At 38.5% G+C, this 23243-nt stretch overlaps 1 non-coding gene across 1 annotated transcript; it reads left to right on the plus strand.

Moving 5' to 3' along the window:
* The first annotated feature begins 22794 nt into the window (after window positions 1-22794).
* On the plus strand, window positions 22795-22898 carry LOC140828759 (small nucleolar RNA R71). Its single transcript, XR_012117325.1, has one exon. It is a non-coding gene; the product is annotated as a small nucleolar RNA R71 (small nucleolar RNA).
* The last annotated feature ends 345 nt before the right edge of the window (window positions 22899-23243 follow it).

Genomic DNA, 23243 nt, shown 5'->3' on the forward strand with positions numbered 1-23243 from the left:
TTTCTACTAGCCACCCTTACTTGGAGGCGATTCAAGGACATTTTCTACGAGAAGTATTTTACAGCTGACGTCAGAGGAAGCTTAAAGATGGAGTTTATGAGTCTCCGTCAGGGAGAAATGTCTGTGGCTTAGTTTATAAAGAAGCTTGATAGGGTTGTCATTTCGTGTCCCTCATTGCTAGAGATTCTGCAGAAAAATTGAGATATTTCATAAATGGCCTTTGACCGACTATTCGCCGAGATGTGATGTTGATGAGATCGGCTGATTATGCAGTTGCCATTGTTTGTGCTTTCCAAGCTGATAGACCTTGAAGGAAATTGATTTGGAAATGCAGCGCAAGAGGCAGCAGAATCAGTAGAACTCTTAGCCAAACAAGAGGCATTTTACGGGACCTCCCAGAGCTCAAGGGCAGCAGAAGCAACGACGCTTTGGAGCCCAAAAATCCGAAGAGAAGCCACTGTGCAAGGAATGCAACCGTCCTCGCTACGGCAAACACATGAGGGGATCATTTAAGTGTTTCATTTGCAAGGAGGAAAGGCACAAGGCCATTGATTGCCCAAACAAGAAAGGACCAAATGTTGGCAGAGATTATGTCATGCATGCTGAGAAGGCAGAGTTGATTAGTAGGATTCATTTGAGGTAGCAAGGAACTTAGAAGAAAGTAGATTGCATGATCTACTTTAGTTGGATTTATGGGATGACATTGAAAATTATAGAAATTGAGCATAAAATATAATCTTTAAGGATGTAAAGGAATGAATTGAACCAATTTAATAATTATGGGATGTATATTGCATAAATCGAGAATTATAGGGACTAAAATGCAAAAACCGAGAGCTCAAGGGTTTAACTGCACAAGGCTGAGAAATTCAGCGATAATATGTAATTTTAAGAAGTCCAGGGACTAAAATTGAGATGACCGAAAGTTCCAAGTAAAAATATGGGATTTTCGAAAACTCAGGAACTAAATTACAAAGTTTGAGAATTTCAGGAGCAGTTTTGCGAATTCTAGAAAATCAGGGTTGTTTCCGTAATTTCCAGAATTTCAGGGATCAAAACAATGAATTTAGAAAATTTATGGCCTGAATCGATTAAATTTGAAATTTTTTGGGGCAAGGTGTCAATTTCGAAATTTCAAGGGCCAAAACGAAAGAATTTAGAAACTTTAAAGGGCTGAAATGCAATTTTCGAGAACTTATTTCAGGTAAATTGTTCATTTTCAAGATTTATTAAGGGTAAAGTGTGGTAATTTTCGAGAAATTTGGGAAGGATATTTATTTCAAGTGTAGTTACCTATGCATTGCTAGATTCAAGAGCTACACGCTCATTTATATCTGAGACGTTTGTCAAACGATTAAAGATTATACCCGAGGATTTTGATTTGGACTTTAGAGTTTCTATTCCTTCTGGTGATCAGATGGTTACCACCAGCATTGTGAGGAATCTGGAGCTTCGTTTGCAGATGAATGTCGTCCAGGAAGATCTCATCATACTCCTGATGCCTGAATTCGACATCATTCTTGGCATGGATTGACTATCTTTGAATGGAGCTTTGATAGATTTCCAGCAGAGGTCAATATCTATTCGACCGTCCAATGGGAAATCTTTTTTCTTTGAAGCAGCAAGGAACAAGCAAATGCCACACATTATCTCCTGCATATGCGCGGGGAAACTTATGAGACGAGACTGCCAAGCTTTTCTAGCGAGTGTTAGTTCATTACCTGTTCCGGATAGTCAGAAGCTAGAGGATTTTGAGGTTGTCAGAGACTTTCCTAGCGTTTTTCCTGAGAATGTTTCTGGCATTTCATTAGACCGAGAGGTGGAATTTTTTACTAAATTGTTGTCGGGTACAATGCCAATTTCTAAGGCACCTTACCGTCTAGCACCAGCTGAGATGAAAGAGCTGAAAGATCAAATTCAGGAGTTGCCAGACCAGAGTTTTATTTGCTCGAGTTGTTGTCCGTGTGGCGCATCGGTATTATTTATGAAGAAGAATGATGGTAGTATGCGACTCTGCATTAATTATAAAGAGCTGAGAAGAGTCACCATCAAGAATAAGTATCCCTTGCCTAGAATCGAAGACTTCTTTGATCAGTTGCAGGGAGCTTTGATTTTCTCGAAGATAGATATTCGTTCAGGATACCATCAGCTGAAGGTGGAGGAGTCAGATTTTCATAAGACGGATTTCAGGACTCGATATGCCCACTACGAGTTTATGATGATACCATTCGGGTTGACCAATGTACCAGCGATTTTCATGGATCTCATGAATCGCATATTTTAGCCGTATCTGGATCAGTTTATCATAGTCATTATAGATGATATTCTGATTTACTCGAGGAGTAGAGAAGAGCACAGTCATCACTTGAGAACGACTCTATAGTTATTGCAAGACAGAAAGCTTTTCGCTAAGTTCAGCAAGTGCGAGTTTTGGCTCGAGATATTGGCGTTCTTAGGCCACATTATTTCTAGAGATAGAGTTGAGGTCGATCCAAGCAAGGTCGAGGCAGTTAGAGAGTGGACAGTACCTAAAAGCGTGATTGAGATCCGTAGTTTCTTGGGTCTAGTAGGCTACTACCGGAAGTTCACTCAAGGTTTCTCCTCTATTGCGGTACCCTTGACCTCCTTGACAAAGAAGAATGCGAAGTTTATTTGGGGATCGGAATGCCAAGATAGTTTTGAGAAATTGAAGCAAACTTTGATTTCAGCGCCAGTTTTATCGATACCATCAGGGCAAGGAGAGTATGTTCTCTATACAAACGCTTCAAAGTTTGGTTTTGTCACAATCCTGATGCAGAATGATCGAGTGATAGCATAGGCATTTAGACAGTTGAATGTTCATAAGAAAAATTACCCAACTCATGACCTTGAGCTTCAGCAGTAGTATTGCTCAGAAAGTCCGGTGACATTATTTATATGGGGAGAAGTGCAAGATTTTCATTTATAATAAAAGCTTGAATTACTTCTTCATCAAGAAAGAGTTGAATATGAGGCAGTGAACATGGTTAGAGAAGGTGAAAGATTACGACTAGGATCTTAACTACCATCCGAGAAAGGCTAATGTGGTAGCAAACACTTTGAATAGAAAGACAACAATTATCGCTCAATTGACTGTCGCAAATGCTTTGAATAGAAAGACAACAGTTATCGCTCAATTGACTGAAACGTCCCTTACTTATTAACTTTAAAATTCTAATAATTTTTTTTAAATCATAAAACTCGAAACATTCATTTTAAAATAACTAAACATTTAAAATCTTAAATGCACAAAAATTCATAAACCTTCAACCACCAAAAATCATATGTCAACCTTCAAAATAACCCAAACTAGACTTCAAAATAAAGCATAAAATCTCTAATAAATAATCCTCAAAATCTTTACGTAAAACTTTTAAATACTATGCAATGTGTAAACATTCATAAATCGTTAACCACCAAAATCATATGTCCACTTTTAAAATAATCCAAAACTACACTGCAAAATAAAGGATAAAATCTTTAAAAAAGAATCCTCAAAATCTTTTACTTTAAACTTTAAATCCTAAGTAAGTGCGAAAAATAAATGTCTATCGGAAGTGTATTGTCGGACTCGATACACTCAAACGTCAGCACCTCCCTCAAAATCATTCTCACCTGCAACCATCCAAACCTAATGAGTTTAATGACTTAGCACGTTCTAACAATATGTAGAAAATAATACATCTACAAGCACATGCATTAAAATCATACTCTTAATTAAAATAAGCTAACATAAATTTGTAAGCATAAATAAATCATAAATCCTTAAATCGTAAAGCTTTTCATCATCGTAAATCATTTTAAGGTGAAGTTTGATCATTGAAAGTGACTAGCTGTAATCGTATCATCATGTAGTCGACTGATCAGTCTTAGCTCACCATTGTACATGCCCCCCCATGGGCTCCCGCTGGGCTTTTTCCCTCACGATATCCCAATTTTATCATATCATATTTATCACAGTAAATTCACATCCTTCAAAATATTTTCCTTTCCTAGAGCCATCTTTGACCACGGCTGTACTAGACCATGTCCCGACCACTAGACATCCTCCCTAGGCCCTACTGGACCACCCTAGCCAAACGAAACAAGTCATGTGCACCCTACAACCTAGCATGCTCAAAACCGATCACTAAAAATGTTGGAAACTTAATTTCGGAGTTTGATAAATTGAGCATGAAAATATTGAACAACTGATCAAGAAGACTGAAGGTAATAGGTCTAAAAATTCGTAAACTGTTAGTTGCTGGAACTGAAGATTAGTGCGTATATAATCAAAGACAATTGAACTAAGCTAATTGAACTAGATAGTCAAGTGGATGATCAGTTGGAGCTGATAAGTTACACGAAAATATGAAAGGATCGGTTAAAAGGTGATAAGTTTTTAGAAGGGGGGTTGAATAAACACTCACTGATAATAAATTCTTTTCGAATATAGGGTTCAGTTTAATGACAAACTGACACTCGGTATCTCGTCAGTCGATAACAATCAGTTTAACTGAAAAAATAGTTGCGGAAATAAACTGACTGAGAGATAGAATAAATGATAGTAACTGAAATAAAAAGCAAATCATATGTTTCTGGATGTTCGGAGAATAGAATAACTCCTACGTCACCCTTTCTATCACGAAGATAGGATTTTCACTAAAAGACTTTGATCGAATACACACGTTGTACTGACCCACTTCAGTTTGGACTTAACACTGCCAAACTGAAACTCTTAGTTCACAATAACTTTTACGGTGTGACTGAATATAACAAAACTTAATAAATCTGACAAAGATTTCAAAGTGCTAACAAGCTCGTAAATGTAGCCTTGATTGCTACTGATAAATCTGATAAGAGTGAGCTCTTGATATCTAAATACGAGTGGTGATTTAAGCAGAGTAACAGCAAACTTGATTAGAATAGTAGATCGCATGTTATTTTCTCTGCTGCCTTCTTCACCTATTTATAGGCTTCCCTCTCAACGGTAATATTAAATAACATTTGAATATTTATATCCGTTGATTGCCACGTCGATATTCTCTGACAATCATACACTGCAATCTCTGAAATGCGGTGTTCCACTATTAGTTGTAGTCTATTGTACAATTTGTCAGTTGTCGTTCTCAACTGATGATGTGTACAACTAAGAGATCAACTGAAAGATACTTTGCTGGAAAACTCATAACCAATTGTTTCAACTGGTCAATTCTCAACTGATCAGTCAGTTAGATTCTGCTTCAACTGATGACGTGTATAATATTTAGCTGGTATGCATTAATCTTCAGCTAATGACAACTATCAGTTGTAACTCGTAGACTTTTCCAGTAAGTTCGAAGCTTAGTTTGTCAAATCACTGAAATTTAATTTCCAACAATTTACCCCTTTTTGGTGATTGACAAAACTCAAAATATAATAAACTGATCAGTTGAAGTAAAAGAATGCTTTGAATCATTGTAGATAAAATAATTTCTAATGTACAGGTTCTTACAAAGAAAAAAATCTTCAACTAATAACTGACAAAAATTTCTCTTCAGTAGTATCCTCTCTTATTCTTTCATCAACCTAGCTGCTTCCCCCTTTTTGTCATGCACATCGACCTTGAGAGATAAAATCCTAACATCAACTGCAATGTCTTTAACAGTAGTCAATACAGTAGTCTGCAGCAAATCGATTTTCTTTGAGACAGATAGCTCCATGGATTCAACTCTCTTGCGGATTGAGTCTTGAGTAAGAGAAAGACTTTCAGCTAGGCCTATGTTCTTTTTAAGCTCCTCGATTGCAAAGGAGATGGAAGTCACAGCTCTTTGAATAGATTTCAGTTTGCCTGAATTGAATTCACTGGAGGAGTTCAACTTCAGAGAATGAGAAAGCTGAGTGCTTTGAATCTCCTTTATTTCTTGCATTATTTTGGACATGTTGAGTTGAATGTCCTGAATTTCTTCAAGGACCAAATCCATATCTGATGATGGATGAGGAGATACTGGTCCAAACGGCCCTGGTTCCTGTTCCTTGGTAGATTGATCAAATATCACCAAAGTCCAGTCAGAAACCTTTGTTTCCTCATGTGTCAGCTCTGGCACGTCTTGCACACTGACTTCTGGTTGGATAGGAGGAGAAGAAGCTTGATTAGGAGCAGCAGATGGACTGTCCTGCTGATCAAGTTGCGGATCTGCGGTAGTTTCAGTTTGATGGTCAGTGATTGGTGATACTGATGGTTGGTTAACTGAAACTTGTTGTGGTTCGTTAACAAGAGACTGAGCCTCCTCAGTGACAACATTTTTTAGAATTGGCTCAACAGTTGATTGAATTGGCACATCAGTTTGAGCATCTGTAGCTGCTTGTTCAGTTGAGAGATCAACTGATTCTGTTGAAAACACATTTGTTTGAAATTCTCGGGCGACTGACTGAATGATCTCATTGATATTGGCAAGTGTTAAGTCAGCGTCTGAGTAAAGCTGAGGATCAGCAGAAGAAGTAGATGGGGGCACATCCTGAATTGGCTCTACTGATGTAGCAGCAGCTTGTTCTGGGGATGGCTTTTGTTCTGAGTTGGTGTTTCACCTTCTTCATCTTCGGAAAAGTCTTCATAATTGACTAATTCCTGATCCATTTCCCAAAACTTTATCTGTGTTTGCAGAGCAATAAGATAGTTGCCAAGCTGAGTGAGCACAGCGCGATCATTATAAGCAGTTGGACTTGTGGGAATGTAGTTGCTTTTCAGCTTTTCAATCAGTTGGCCCAACTTCTTGGCTCTGAATTGATCAAAGAAATAGTTCTGTCTCCCCAATGCCTGAACTATTGTAGCAGCCTTGACCATTCTGAGAACAGTTGCTTACAACTTGATGAATGTATTCAGTTTGGACTTCTTTTTCAACTGCTTGGCAAAGGTGTGAGTTCTGAACCTCATCCAACCATCATAAACTTTTAGTTTTGATTCAACAAAGGCGTTGACCTGTTCCCATATAAGGTCAATATGAGTCTGAATGGCATTTGATGGCCTGGGCTCTTCGATCAACTTGCCCTTTTCTTTCTCATCAGAAAGAATATGTGGAACGTTCAGTCCTGAGTGAGTAATGTCCACTCATTCCTGAATTATGATTCCTTTTGGACGAGCAGGAGCAAGAATTGTAGGTTGTTTGATATTGATTAAAGGAGCTGACCATCTTGCTGATTCCTTCTTTTTACCAGCAGCAGTGATGATCTTCTTGAAAGGGTGTTTCTTCATAATCTGATCCACTGACGATCAGTTTTCGCTTGATGATTTTCAGTTGAGACAAATTTCTTCCTTTGCTGATTTGGGAACATCTTGCTGCGTCCCAATCTCCTTCTTGATCTTCACAAATTGATCAGGAGAGATGTCCAGTTTATTTTTTGGTGGCTGAACATTTTTGGCATTGAAAACTTTGAATTTTGATGATCTCTCTGAATCATCAGCCACCTACCCTTTGACTTTCATCAAATAACTCAGCTTAACTGCAAATCCTTTGGACTTCTTGGTGGATTGAAACATATTCTTCAAGATGTTGAAGATAAGGTGTTTCCAGTTAAGTCTTTGTCCAGCCATGATAACAGTGATGCTTGGAATTTTTCTAAGGTAATTGCAGCAAAAGATCATGCCTTCGCCAATAGCCCCTTGGCTACTATATCAGCCAGCAACTGAACTTTCCTTCTTTTGATCAGAAACCTTATTTTCCGTCCATCAGCAGAGAGTAGAGTTTGCATCTCTTCGACATCAGATGCTTTGACTTCAGCAAGGTGTGCCAGCCCACAGAAGGCAACAAGAACATTTCCAAAAGAATCCTCAGAGATGGTCAACAACTGACCATTGACAGTAGAGATGATGCTTCCATCAGAATTGATATTTCCATTAGAGTAGAAGTCAAGAAGTTCCTTTGGATAGATCTCCTGCGAAGAATGCCCCAAAAATGTCCTCAGCCCAGTTGATTCTAGCTTCAGAAATACGTTTTTGACATCGGCTTCTCCGACTGATAGAACTGAACCAAAATTGATAGACATAGCATTCAACATATTAGCGGGAATTTGATTTGCCATTAGAACTGAATGATTTCCTACGAAAAAGAAAGCTTGAATTTGCTTTTGCTCTGAGAATTTTTAGGTAAGTGTAAAGAAGAACTGAAATGAAGCGGGTAAAGTACTAATGCACGTGACTGTTCGAATTATTGGACACGTGTCAGTCCAGTAAATTTTTGAATAAAGGACGTGTGTTCGTGTGGTAAAATCGTGTGTTGAAAAATGCATGGATTAAAAGGGTCCACGTTTCAACCTGTCATTGGTTGAAAGATAGCATTTAATGGTTGATAATAAGTCACGTCACTAAATTCGGAATAAAAAAATTATTAATTTGTTAACTTATGTGAGAAGATTAGGGAAATAATCAGCTGAACGATTAGTTGTGAAACTGTGTTTTTTCAGTTGAAGATTTACTAACTGTTATCTTCTCAGTTAACATTTTAAACCAATATTCCCCCTTAATAAATGCATATAAAGATTAAGGGAATTTAAGCAAGATGAATAAAATTAAATCTTATGCTTAGAAGGTTAATCGTCTTCCGTAATGACTTTGTCCTTTCATCTTCCTTGACCCTGGGCTATAAATAAGAGTAGCTCAGTTAGTCGCAAACATATCAGCAAATAATATTCAACAACTAGAATGGCAGGTGCAAGTAGCTCAAGGACTCCAGATATGGCTGAAGATTTCATGAACATAGCTCTGGAAAAGAGAAAAACTGATATGGAAGATGAAGTTTTCCATAAAATCCTTCGATTCTAGGAGGAGCCACAAGGACTTTAGTTTCTTCAGGAGTGTGGAATGGCTACCACTCCCACAATAATGGCAAAACTGGAGAAATATCGGTAACGCTTGCACGTTGCTGATACGGTGGACATCTTCGACTAAGACAATGTCTACCAGCTGATTCTCTACAAGGAAAGGAGGATCCTAGAGCGTAGCTGACTCTGATAGCTTCCTTAAGACTTCCACCGGTAATTTAAACCGTTGGTTGAACAAGTGGATGTGGGGACCCGGACGCTAATTCATTTCTTAATCATTAATAATATCAAATGTAACAATTAAGTAATGTGGGACATAATTTTTTTTTTTAAAATACAAATGTGGATACGTAATGTAATCCATCTGATATACATAACAAAAGTAAACGTACAAGTCTTGTACTTGATACAATAACATCAAACTAGGGTTCAACTACTATATAACAAGTGTTGAATCCTATTCTACTTCTGATCCGGATCTCCACGCTAACTTGTCCTCTCTCATCCTCTTCTTGACCATGATCCTGTCCCAGCTGTTGTCATGCACACATACAAACACGACAACAGCCGGATAACTCCGGTGAGAATATAATCACAGTATAAACAATGAATAAATGCAATCACATAAAAACATATATAAAAGCATAAACAGTCATCAATAACATGTATCAAGTCTGAAAGCATGAGTTGATATAAAACTGTAAATAAACTCGTGACTCGTCATCTCAGACTCGACTCATCTCTAATTTAGGGATCCCGGTTTCTGGACATTGTCTCATATATCGAATCTCAGCGATAGGAGCCGATCTGCTCCTAAGCAAACATCGCTATAAACCAAACATCCAGTGTCTTGGCATATCCTGCCAATGACTAGGCATCTCCGCCTATAACTCAATACACGCTTTGCTATAAATCAATAGACTAAGCATATCAATTTCAATCAATTGCAAACATCAATGCAATAAAGTAAAGTATGTGGTTTTATGGGAAATTCAAGTCCAATCTGACTCGGGTCGATTTCCAGGTTAACATCGATTTATACATTTCATTCGTTGAATTCTGGCTTTGTCGAAGTCTCGAATTCGAAGCCCATCAATACTCAATCTGGCAATGACAATATCAAGAAATATAATATCAATACGCCACTTAATCAATACTAGATATAATCAGAACTCAATCAAATTCTGTTTCAACGGCATAACTGCACAATATCAATATACCCAGCAATACAAATCAATAGATATCAATTCCTGCAACTCCAATTGATAACATCACAAATCTGATATCAAATCTCAATCATATCTATTCTGAAATTCATAACAATTTCATATGGTATATGTTTCTCTGTTCGGTTTCAATTATACGATGTTTAACATATCAGAAACACCATATATGAATCATATCCGATTCCTTCAATATCATATTTTCAAGTCACATCAAAACGTAATAAAACTTACGTCCAGTTGAAGTGGTGTCGATAGGAATACCGTACTGAAGTCGGATTGAAATTGTGACGGACGGATCTTTCGTAAACCTCAAATTCCTAAAATAAAAGGCGTACGAATTTTCTATAAATTTTCTGAAGTTTTTCTCGATTTCTTCTTTCTGAATTATGAAGGAATGAAACCTTATATATATAAATGCATGGTGAGGGCAAGTGGCTTAATCTATGCACACGTCTCGCGCATATGCGCGACTTTCCTTGGCACATATACGCGAGACCTACTGGTCTCGGCAATAATCTCCTCGGCAGCTCGTGCATATACGTGCCCTTCATCCGCACATATGCGCGAGGTTCTCTGGACATGCACTAGTGTTACGTGTTTTCTTGATTGCTCGCAAGCGCACGACGTCAAATTATAGGCAAATGTATTTTTGAGTACAAGTGTCGATCCCACGAGGAGTATGTATATAAATGTACATTAGTGCTTGTGATTAAAATAGTCCCGACTTTATTTAGAAAATTCAATTAAAATATTTAGTTGCAAGAATAATTAAATTGAAAAGGGATTTAAATGTAACACAAAATTGTAACAAATAACAATGGAATAAAAGATCTAGAGGTCCGATTTCACGCAACTGTCCACCATGTGTAATTTCTTGTAACTATGTTATAAAAATCCTTCTTATTCATTAGCCAAGAATCCTATAATTATCTACTCCATCTCCCGAGTGTTAAGTAAATATTAGTTATCTAAAAATAGATTGCAACGTTCCCATCAACAGTCTACAATTAAATATCACATCACTAGATTCTCTATGGGCTTCGATAGCATTATAGGAACTCCTGAACTCTATAAATACCATTGATGTATTTTTCTCTTTTCTTTTTTATAATTTCCTCTTCCGAGTGATAAATTGTAAACATATAAATCATTCAAATTATGGTCAATAAATTGAAAGCATTAAGATTAGAACAATACAAATGAACAATATGAAGAACTTAAATAGATTAGCTCATAGATTCTAACACATGGTTTCTAGTTTTATTCCATCTTTTCTTTAGAAACACAAATTAGTTCATAATAACATAAGTAAAACAACAAAACATAGTTCTAAAACAAGACATATCAAATGAAAAATAAAAGAAAGAAGAACTTAGAACAAGAGTTTGAAGTGCTGATTCCGTCCCCGGAGTTGTGCAGCAGATTTCCCAAAAGAACTTGATGAAATTTGAGTCTTCAATCTTCTAGCAGCAGCCACCACTCTTCCCTTGGCTCCCCAATACCCTAGAAGGTAAGTAAATGATGTAATTTATAGTCCAGACAAGCCTCATTCCGTAGCACACCAAAATATTGGACTTCCATGCGCAGCACACCAAAATACAGATTTTCTGGATTATGCCTTACAAGGAGCGCGGGTGCAGTCAATAGGACACCGCGGGTGCGGTGTTGGTTCTGGTGAGCGCGCGCAGGTGCGGTGCATGTTTTAGCGCAGGTGCAGTGCTTTACCACAGGTGCGGTGTATGTATAAGCGCGGGTGCGCTGCAGCTTCTGTAATTTTGATCTTTTGCACTTTCCAATTCAACACTTTACTACTCCAAACTCTCATTCTAAGCTTCAAAACTACAACAAGAAAAACAACAACAACAAATCACATAAAATCTGCTAAAAAATCACAAAATTTCAAGTTAAAAACAAGTAATAAAAGTACAATAAATTGCACTTATCAACTAACATATCCGAACCACTCGCGCATATGCGCGCACACTCTTCGCGCATATGCGTGAGGCTTCTGCCCATCTCGCGCATATGCGCGCATCATGTCGCGCACATCTGTGAGGTGTTCTGTCCTCGCACATCAAATTTCTCATACAACCTCAAATCAAGTCTCGGAGCGATCCTTCATAATCATATCAATTCATCAATCAATAATCTCCAATTAACATATAAACAAATCCCAGGCATTACAGTGGAGGTCTTTTGTTGAGGAATAGTTTTTCGATGTAATCCGTAAAAATTTCTTCAACTGAATAACATGTTTATTTTAGTTTATCTTTGTCTTTTATTTTCCAGCAAGAATTAATCTCATCAATTGATAAGTGATTCATGAACTGAACATAATAACTAACAAATGATTAACTGACATCAGTTGAAATTCAAACGGATAAAAGACGAACTGAATGAACAGTAAATGACAATAGTACTGATAGATGACACAAAAATAATTAACAACTGATATATCAATAGTAAAACTGATTAGGATAAATAAATTAATCCAAGTATATTGCGAAAGTGAGAAAACTTAGTCTCAAGCAATGGTTTGGTGAAGATATCAGCTGCTTGCTGGTCAGTTGAGACATATTCTAGTCGTATGTCCTTCTTCAAGGCATGATCTCTGATGAAGTGATGCATGACATCTATATGCTTGGTCCTCGAGTGAAGAACTGGATTGTAGGTAATAGCAATCGTGCTTGTATTGTCATAGAATATGGGCGATACTTTAGCGTCAACTCCATAATCTCTCAGTTGTTGCTGAACCCAGAGCAGTTGAGCACAGCAGCTTCCAGCAGCAAAAACTCACGCTTAGCATACACATTCATAGCTTTCTTGAGCTTAAAGGCACAAACACTTATTGTTATATTGTTCGATCTTGTAGAGATCAGTTGTGCTAAGAAATTTACATATCAGTTGAGTACTGATAAATTGTATTGAATCTAAGAGTTTCAGTTTTGTCTTTGTTAAGTCCAAACTGAAGTTGGTTTGTACAAATCTTTGTATAGATCAAAGTCTTTTAGTAAATCGAGATAGAAGGGTTGACGTAGGAGTGTTTGAAATCTCTGAACATCTACAAATCTTGTGTCCCTTAATTTCAGTTTTATTCTATTTGTCATTCAGTTTATTTCCGCACTTTAATTAGTTAACAACCTGAATTCAGTTTATCACTAAACTGAATCATTATTCGAAAAAGTTGTGAAAACTATTAAGTATTTATTCAATCCTCCTTCTAAACACTTTTTCACATCCAACCGATCCTAACAATTGGTATCAAAGCGAGTTGAATCTTGTTTGGAAATATTTTCATCCTTACATTTGTGTACCATGTTTTCATTCAATAAAATTCCAATGTTCTCCAGAGAAGATTTTGATGATTGGAAGATAAGGATGCATGCTCATTTTGCTGCACAAGACGATGACATATGGTACATCATAACAGACGAACCAATGAAGATATTAAAGGCAAATAAAGTAGTTGCCATAACTGAAGGAGCTCCCCACCATATAGAGAAACCACGAGATGAGTGGACAGCAGAAAACAAAAGAAAATCCAATTTAGACAATGTGGCTAAAGACATCTTGTACAAAACGCTGGATAAAATATTTTTATACAAGATAAAGATGTGCAAGACTGCAAAAGAAATATGGCAGAAGTTAATCAAGCTCTGCGAAAGTAATGCGCAAACCAAAGAAAATAAACTCTCAGCTGTTGTTCAGAAGTTAGATAATATTAAAATGAAGACTGGAGAATCTATGGATGAATATGCGAGACAGTCGGCAGCATCATAAATGAACTGAATGCACTTGGAAAAGTGATCGAGCAAAACTTGTATTGTGGAATCCTCAATAAAAATATGGTTTATTGTGCTCGAAAATTAATCGCAAGTGCACGATGTCAAATAATAGTATAATGTACGAGAGTACGAGTATCGTTTCACTGAAGACTGTATTTAACAATTATTTTTTTCAGTTGTTAAATCTTTAGCAACGAAATTTGATTGATTGTTTATTACTACTATGCTCAAATAATCATGTAAATAAAAATATTCAAGAATTAAATAATGAGATATAATATCTAGACTGGTTGATTAAAATTCAATGAGAAATGAATTTTTTGGGAATTTCAGTTCACCTACCCTTTTTTTTATTAATTCGTTCGATAGTGATTGTATGCTTCCAACAGGATTTCCTATTCAATTGAACACGCCCTCTCGAGCTATGCCAAACTAATTTTACTCAGTGAAGTAATTAAGTGTCTTTAATTATTTATCATGAATGAATCACATATCGATATATGAAATCCTCTAATTTTCGTCCTATCGGCGCGTATCCAATTTCATATATGTCTATGTAAATTGTAGATCCACGGACTATGCTACTCGCTCCTATCACAAGCTATTCTCTCGAACTCCCTCGCAATATAAGATTATTATTAAAGTTAGCTACGCTTTAATAATTATAATGAAACAATAGCATAATCAAGAACAAACCAACAATTGAAATACGAATTAATTGAATCAGTTTTGGTTTATGATCCCCTTAAATCCCAACAAATATTTTAGTTTAGCTACTCGAATTCATAGTAAAAATAAACACAACAATGTTTAAAGGATAAAAACTAAATTAAAAATACTAGATTTGACGAAAAACACGAAGAACGGTGCCCGGATATCTTCGAATCTTCAATCCAAGCACTTCTCCAAGCTTTTCTCTCTAACTTGGCTCCTTGGCTGCTGAATGATCCCTCAATCTCCCGAAAATGTTCCCCTATCGGCCTTCTTTTTCAATTTTGTAAAAAATGATCGACAGAAAATCTTTCCAAAAATCAAACGCGCCCGGGTGGACATAAGTTTCCGCATGGGCCGATGGCTTGCGCAAATATGGTATTTCAATTTGTCTTTGACGCGCCCGGGCAGACACAAGTTTCCACCTCGGCGGATGACTCTCGCACAAATATTTTTTTCTCACACCTTGCAGGCGCTCGGGCGGATATAAATATGCGCCTGGGCGGATGACTATCGAATTTTTCCCTTTATTTTCAGTTTATTCATAACTCACCTGCATTTTCAACCAATGGTCTTATGAGCAACAGGAAAACATAAATTATGCCAAAATAACACAAAATGCATGCAATCTAAACGATAAATGCAACATAATGAGCTATCACATAATTAAAAAAAACACGTAAAATCCACATATATCAACCCCCCAATACTAACCTTTTGCTCGCCCTCGAGCAAAACAGATGACAAAACAAAATGGAACATGACACAAAGTAGCTCGACAGTGACTTCATAGTCATCAAGTAGCATCAGCGAAACTCAACATATTCCCTTATCGATCAATGTAAAAGCATAACTCTTCGCACTTCCCTTGGTCTAGACATTGTTTCAAATAAAACCTGAACATGTGTGTGTGTGTCGTTAGTCCTAGCATCATAAATGACAGAGGGATCCATTTTCAACCATTGTCAGAGAGTTATTCAGCCTATTAGTGTAGATCTTACTCTCCTTTATTCCTTTGCGCTCAGTAATTACCAGCAGTGCTTTCTCTCTTTCTTTTTTTTATCTTTTTTTTAATCACTGAATTGGAATACATAAATGAAAGGACTAGATTAGAACCCTTCATTTCAGATTCAAAACCATGTGTTTTACTTTTTTTTAGCCAAGAAATAGGATTTCATTCATTTATTCGGCTCCCCAGCACCTTACATCTCCAACTTTAGCTAGGAATAGGATTTCATTCCTTTATTCGACTCCCCCACAACTTACATCTCCATCGTTCTCTTTTTTTAACGCTGGTGATAGATACCTCGATTCAAGAGAATATAGTCAAGTTCAATTTACACATTCAAACATCTTCGTTCCCCACTTTAGTTTTAAATTCTCACCATCTTATCATGCTTGCTTCTAGTTCTAACATTTGTACAAAGAGAATTCAACGTTTTAAATAAAACTTCATGCCTTTACCACAGTATGTGCTTAAGGAGTGAGATTACACGACATATAGGGCATGTCTCATCACTTTTTAATCATCCTTGGCTAAAGTACTACTTCGAACACTGTCGGCTGACACACACACCAATGCAAAAAGACTAAAACTAAATGCCAACAAATATAACCAACAAAACACTAAAAATGAACACACGAAACAACACCCATCCACCCCCCCAATACTAAAGTCGAGTAGTCTCCCCAATGCAACAGACGATAGAAAAAGAGACAGATAGTGCATAACAAAATAGATGCAATATGACCTAAGCATGCAACAGAAATAACAATAAATAAAATGATCTAAACGAAATGCAAGAAATAAAAAGAAGGGACAAAAGTGACTCCCCTCTCAATGATCATCTTCCTCGTGCTCCTCCGGGGTAATGATGCCAGCTTCCGGCTCTAGTGCATCAGCATAGTTAAACTGAAACGGCGGCGAGAAAGCTGGCATAGGTGGTGTCAGAAGGGCCGGGTCAATATCATTGTGGCTTAGGGACAGACGCAGCATGGCATCAGTGGCGGCATGATATGTCTGACTCACAGCCTACCACTGTAACTGATGGTCAGCGAATGCAGCAAACTCGTCCATCCCGTCCTAAAGAAGGCGACGTCGAGGTCTGGGGGCCGGTGGTGGGGGTTGCTGTGGCGGTGGATCGAAAGTCAAATAGTCTCATATAGGGCCAAACTGAGGAAAGGCCTTCCGCCGCACCGCTGTCTTCGTAGCCAGCTAGCATCATCAAGGGCTTTGGTCGGGGGCAACCATTCATCATCATCCTGAAAAACGACCCCAGCGCCCGCACATAGCTCGATGATAATATGGGGAAAGAATAATGCCACATTCAGATTGTGGATACTCAGCTGGATTTGTGAATGAATAACTTTCCCCGCAATAATAGGCATATCTGTCATACGTGCATAGAGCAACACTCCCCTCTCCCTCTGTACTTCGCTAGTGTGCCCGAATAGCATCAATCATATGGCCAAAAATGCATACCACATCACAGCCGGGACTAACAAATATTTCTCGGCAAAACAAGTGTATGATCCAGGAGTCTTCCACGGAAACCCCGGATAGCAGATCCTACGCATCATCAAGGCTAAGTCGGGTTCGCTGTCCATGCCATATACACCGAATCATACACAGCGGGTGTGTCAAGCACCCTATTTATCTCCACAGAACTAAAATCCACCAGCTTTCCTCTCACATATGCTTTATTATCGCTCCGCTCAGCCGCATTGGCATAAAATTGCCTTACTACCGATGCCACCGCGGCTTGCGGTTGGGCAAAAAATTTTGTCCATCCTCGATTAGCAATCTGATTAATTATATCAATTTGGACCACCAGTTGGAAACCACGCTCACGAAGAGGAGCACGATGTATTTTCAAATTTTCAAAGCGTTCTCAGGCGGCATCATTCACAAATAAGTGGGAAAGATGCGATGAAGACGAAGAAGCACCATGGATTACCCGAGCTTTTTTAGGCGGCATCGTGGATTCTTTGTGAAGAACAAGAAGCCTGGAGCGGATGGTGGGTTGTCGGAGGAATGCCTCATTGGAAATTCTGAAGTGGCGGTCGGATAATTCAGTGGTGGCCGGAGAAATTCAATAGTGGTCGGAAATGTGTAGTTGTGGCCGGAAAAATCACTTATTGATGCTTGGTCAAGATTGTGACACTTAACTTTACCTGAAATTGGTATAAGAGAAGTGATATGAGCGAGATTGAGAGAGTAGGAGGCGAAAATTGAAGGGAGGAGGGTAGGGTTTGAATTAGGGAAGAGAAAAGAAATCTGCATTTTTAAAAACTTCTGCGACTCGCCCGAGCGGACATAAGTTTCTGCCCAGGCGGATGTGTTGCGGCTTTTTAATATTTTTCAAACCAAAGGGCGCGCCGGGCCGGAGATAAGTTTCCGCCCAGGCGGGTGCTTCACGGCTTTTCGAATTTTTTTTTAAATAGGGCCACGCCCGGGCAGATGTAAGTTTCCGCCCGGGCGGACCTCGTGCGCTGACCAATTTTTTTTTTTAATATTTAAACTTAACAAATAAACTAAAGCAGTAAAATCGAATTAAGTAGGGAAGAGAGATAGATCTCAATTTATAGTCGAGAGCTGGACTGTCGGTCAGTTTCAGTTCAGATTGTCCTGGAACCAGGTGATTCCAAGTTTTGGCGCAATTGTGCCACCCATGTAGTGCTTCAGTCGTTGGGCATTGACCGTAAACGTCCCATCCTTTCCATCCTGCAGTTCAACAGCTCCGATGGGTATACTTTGGAAATCACGAATGGACGAGACCATCGCGACTTCAATTTTCCGGGAAACAATCGCAACCGGGAGTTGTAGAGCATGACATTTTCACCTTCTTTGAATTCTCTTTCGATGATCCGCCTATCATGAGCCTTCTTTGTCTTTTCTTTGTATGACAGTGAGAGATCATACGCCAGATTCTGGAATTCCTCCAACTGATCCAGTTGAAGAAGACGCCGTTCACCTGCATCAGTAAAGTTAAAGTTTAGTGCTTTCGTTGCCCAATATGCCCGATGCTATAACTCTATAGGTAGATGACATGCTTTACCAAACAATAGCATATATGGTGTAGTGCCTATAGGTGTTTTGAACGCAGTCCTATATGCCCAAAGAGCATCATCTAACCTTACAGACCAATCTTTTCGACTGACACCTACACATTTTTCTAAAATCCGCTTGATCTCTCGGTTAGACACTTCCACTTGACCACTCGTTTGGGGGTGATAGGGAGTAGATATCTTATGTGTGACACCATATTTTCTCAAAAGTTTTTCAAAGAGTTTGTTGCAAAAATGGGTGTCACCATCACTAATGATTGCTCTTGGTATCCCAAACCTGTTAAAAATATTTTTCTTTAAAAATTTCAAGACCACTTGAGCATCATTAGTGGCATATGCTTCTGCCTCTACCCACTTAGACACATAGTCGACCGCCACAAAAATATACTTTTTCGTGAACGAGATAGGAAACGGTCCCATGAAGTCTATCCCCCACACATCAAAAACCTCACACTCAAGAATATTATTTAATGGCATTTCATGACGGTTAGAGATGTTACATGTCCGTTGGCATTTATCACAGGCAAGCACATAAGAACGAGCATCTTTAAATGGGTTGACCAATAAAATCCACATTCAAGTACCTTAGATGCAGTCTTTATTGGTCCAAAATGACCACCTATCTCACGGTCATGGAAATGGCTGATAATTTGACCAAAATCTTCCTCTGCAACACATCTTCTTATCATGGAATCTGCACAAATCTTAAACAAAAATGGTTCCTCCCAAAAATAATGTTCCACGTCGGAAAAGAATTTCTTTTGTTGGTGAAATGATAGATTGAGTGGTGGTGTGCCTGTGACAAGAAAGTTAGTGAAGTTTGCATACCAAAACAGTGTTTCACCTCAAATAGCTGCTCATCAAGAAACCACTCCTTAATGGCATGATCTATACAGTCAGTACTAATCAACTCCAATCTAGACAAGTGATCCGCTACCACATTCTCGACACCCTTCTTATCCCTTATTTCTAGATCAAATTCTTGTAACAATAAAATCCACCTAAGTAGTCGTGGCTTTGCATCTTTCTTAGCAAGTAAATATTTCAGTGCAGAGTGGTCTGTGTAAATAATGACTTTGGACAAAACAAGATATGAATGAAATTTGTCAAGCGCAAATACTACTGCAAGTAACTCCTTTTCAGTTGTTGCATAATTCAATTGAGCCTTATCTAAGGTCTTACTTGCGTAGTAAATTGTATGAAATACCTTGTTTTGCCACTGGCCAAGCACAGCCCCCACCGTAGTATCACTGGCATCGCACATGACCTCGAAGGGTAGATCCCAATCTGGTGCCACTAAGACAGGAGCTGTCACCAAGCGCTCCTTCAAATCCTCGTATGCCTGTAAACATTCAGAATTAAAATCAAAAGGCACATCTTTCATAAGGAAGGAATATAGAGGTTTGGAAATTTTAGAAAAATATTTGATAAAACGTCGATAAAAACCTGCGTAGCCTAGAAAAATTCTAACTCCCTTTATGGATGTCAGAGGTGGTAAGTTCTTGATAACTTAGAATTTTGCCTTATCCACCTCTATTCCATGCTCTGATATTTTGTGCCCCAATACTATTCCTTCTTGTACCATAAAATGACACTTTCCCCAATTCAGCACCAAATTTGTCTCCTCGCATCTCATCAACACCACTTTGAAATTCTGCAAACAATCATCAAAAGAAGAGCCAAATATCGAGAAGTCATCCATAAATATCTCAAGAAAAGTTTCTATCATGTCATGAAATATAACGGTCATCCATCGCTAAAAAGTGGCAGGGGCATTACACAAACCAAAGGGCATCCGTCTAAAAGCAAAAGTGCCATAAGGACAAGTGAAAGTGGTTTTCTCTTGGTCCTCGGGCGCAATCATGTTTTGGTTATACCCTGAATACCCATCCAACCTCTAACCTCTCAAGCATTTGATCAACGAAGGGCAGTGGAAAGTGATCTTTACGGGTAGCATTATTTTATTTCCTATAATCAATGCACACATGCCATCCCGTAATTGTCCTAGTGGGTATTAGTTCATTTTTTTCATTAGTGATAACAGTAATCCCACCTTTTTCGGCACACATTGAACAGGACTTACCCATGCACTATCAGATATATGATAGATAATACCTACATCAAGGAGTTTGATAGTTTCTGCTTTTACTACCTCTTGCATCTTTGGATTCAATCTTCTCTGAGGTTGCACAAGAGGTGAGTACTTGTCTTCCTTCAATATCTTGTGCATGCAGACTGATGGATTGATCCCTTTGATATCTGCCACCTTCCATGCAAATGCACTCTTGTGCGCTTTCAAGACTTTCAGCAGTTTTTCCCCCATCACATCTATCAAATAAGAAGAAATAATAACAGGAAGTTTATTATTCTCACCCAAATAGATGTAGTTCAGATATGGAGGTAATGGCTTGAGCTCCAGAGTTGGTGGCTCCTCTAGGCTTGACTTCTGAGGGATCAAGTCTCTTTGATCCCCCAAGTCCTCTAATCTCATCCTTATTGGCCTCTTCCATGGCTGGTTGGCATTGAGGTATGTCACTAGTTCGGCTTTCTCTGCATCCAATTCATCTTCTCTCAATTCAGTAGTGAGAGTTGCTTCCAAAAAGTCTCTAAGAGCATCATGCACATAGTTAGATACAAGAGCATCAAAAGCATCAATTCTATAACAACTATCAGAATGCAGTGTGTGCTTAAGTGCATTAAAAACATCAAAAGTAATCACATTTTCTCCTACTCTCAATCTCAACTTCCCTTCTTGCACATCAATTAGGGCCTTGCCAGTTGCAAGGAACGGTCTCCCCAAAATCAAAGGCATTTCCATATCCTTCTCCATGTTGAGCACGATGAAATCTGCAGGAAAAATAAATTTGTCCACTTTCACCAGCGCATCGTCAATAACTCCCCGTGGATACTTGATAGATCTGTCTACTAGCTGAAAAGACATCCTCGTTGGCTTAGGTTCTCCCAACCTAAGTTCCCTAAATACAGACAAATGCATAAGATTAATACTCGCATCAATATCACACAAAACTTTATGAAAAACAATATCACCAATCATGCAAGGAATACAAAAACTCCCGGGGTCTTTAAGCTTCGGTGGGATTTTGCTTTGCACCAAAGCGGAGCAATTTTCAGTTAGATTTACCGTCATTTGATCCTCTAATTTTCTCTTTTTTGCTAAGATATCCTTCAAAAATTTAGTATAACCAGGCATTTGCATCAAAGCAACGGCAAAAGGAATATTGATATGCAATTTTTTAAACACCTCAAGGAACTTACTGAATTGCGCATCAAGTTTTGATTTTTTCAATGCTGCAGGGGAAAAGGATGAGGTATGACAATTTTTGATTGTGCAGTGGGTGCTGGTGTAGAGTTAAAATATTTACCTTTGGATGTCTCAGTCTGTTCATCCGATATCTGACTTTTTTCCTTCCCTCTAGACTCTAAAATTTTCCACTCTTCAACTCGATGGCCTTTACTTGCTCTTTTGGATTGGTCTCTGTGTTACTTGGCAAGGTGCCCGGCTCTTACTTGCTATCATCTTTGCTAACTGTCCAATTTGATTTTCTAGACCCTTTATCGATGCATCTTGGTTTTGGAGTCTAGTTTCGGTAGATGAGATGAACTTAGACATCATATGCTCCAAATTGGACTTCTCTTCTCTAGGAGGGTTAGATCTGTACATTGGTTGCTTCCCATATGGTTGTCCTCCCTGTGGTATATTCTGACTGTTTTGACCACCCCATGAGAAGCTGGGATGTTGCCTCCATCCAGGATTATATTTGTTCGAATACGGATCATTCTTTGGACGGTTTTGGACTCCCACTTGATTTACCAGTGCCTTGTTTTGCACATAGAATGGATTGTCATCTTGACAGTCCTTCACAAAGTGTTCACCTCCACACTTATCACAGAATATCTCTTGAAGACGCATAGTTGTGCCAACCATATTCAAGCCGTCCAATTTATTGTTCAAAACATCAAGGTTTACAGTAATAGCAGAAAGGTCAATTACCTGGTGGACTCCTTCACTTCTCCGCTGGTTGTTCCTTTCAGATTGAGGATGATAGCTGCTAGCAGCCATCTCCTCCAACAACTCATATCCTTCCTCAGCATTTTTTCTCAACAGGTTCCCACAAGCAGCAACATCTATCATAGTACGATAAGGAGTAAGCAAGCCATAATAAAAGGTTTGAACGACTAACCCAAATGGCAGTTCGTGATGAGGGCATCTTCGTAATAGATCTTTGAAGCATTCACATGCCTCATATAAAGACTCCTGCTCGATTGAGCAAATGTGGTGATGTCTGCCGCAACTTTATAGTCTTGGATGGAGGAAAGTATTTAATGAGAAATGCCTTCGCCATGTCCTCTCATGTGGTGATCGAACCTACAAGCAAACAATTTAACCATGCTTTAGCTTTGTCACATAAGGAGAAAGGAAATAAACGCAACCTAACAGCATCATCAGAAACTCCATTAAATTTAAAAGTATCACAAATTTCAAGAAAATCTGCGATGTGCGTGTTTGGGTCATCTACTGCAGATCCTCCAAACTGGACTGTATTCTGAATCGTCTGAATTATAGCTGGCTTGATTTCAAAGTGGTTTTCCCGCAAAATAGGCCTCACAATTCTAGGGCGTGCTCCATCCAAAGAAGGCC

This window comes from Primulina eburnea, chromosome 3 (genome assembly GCF_022965805.1).
Source record: "Primulina eburnea isolate SZY01 chromosome 3, ASM2296580v1, whole genome shotgun sequence".
NCBI lineage: Eukaryota > Viridiplantae > Streptophyta > Magnoliopsida > Lamiales > Gesneriaceae > Primulina > Primulina eburnea.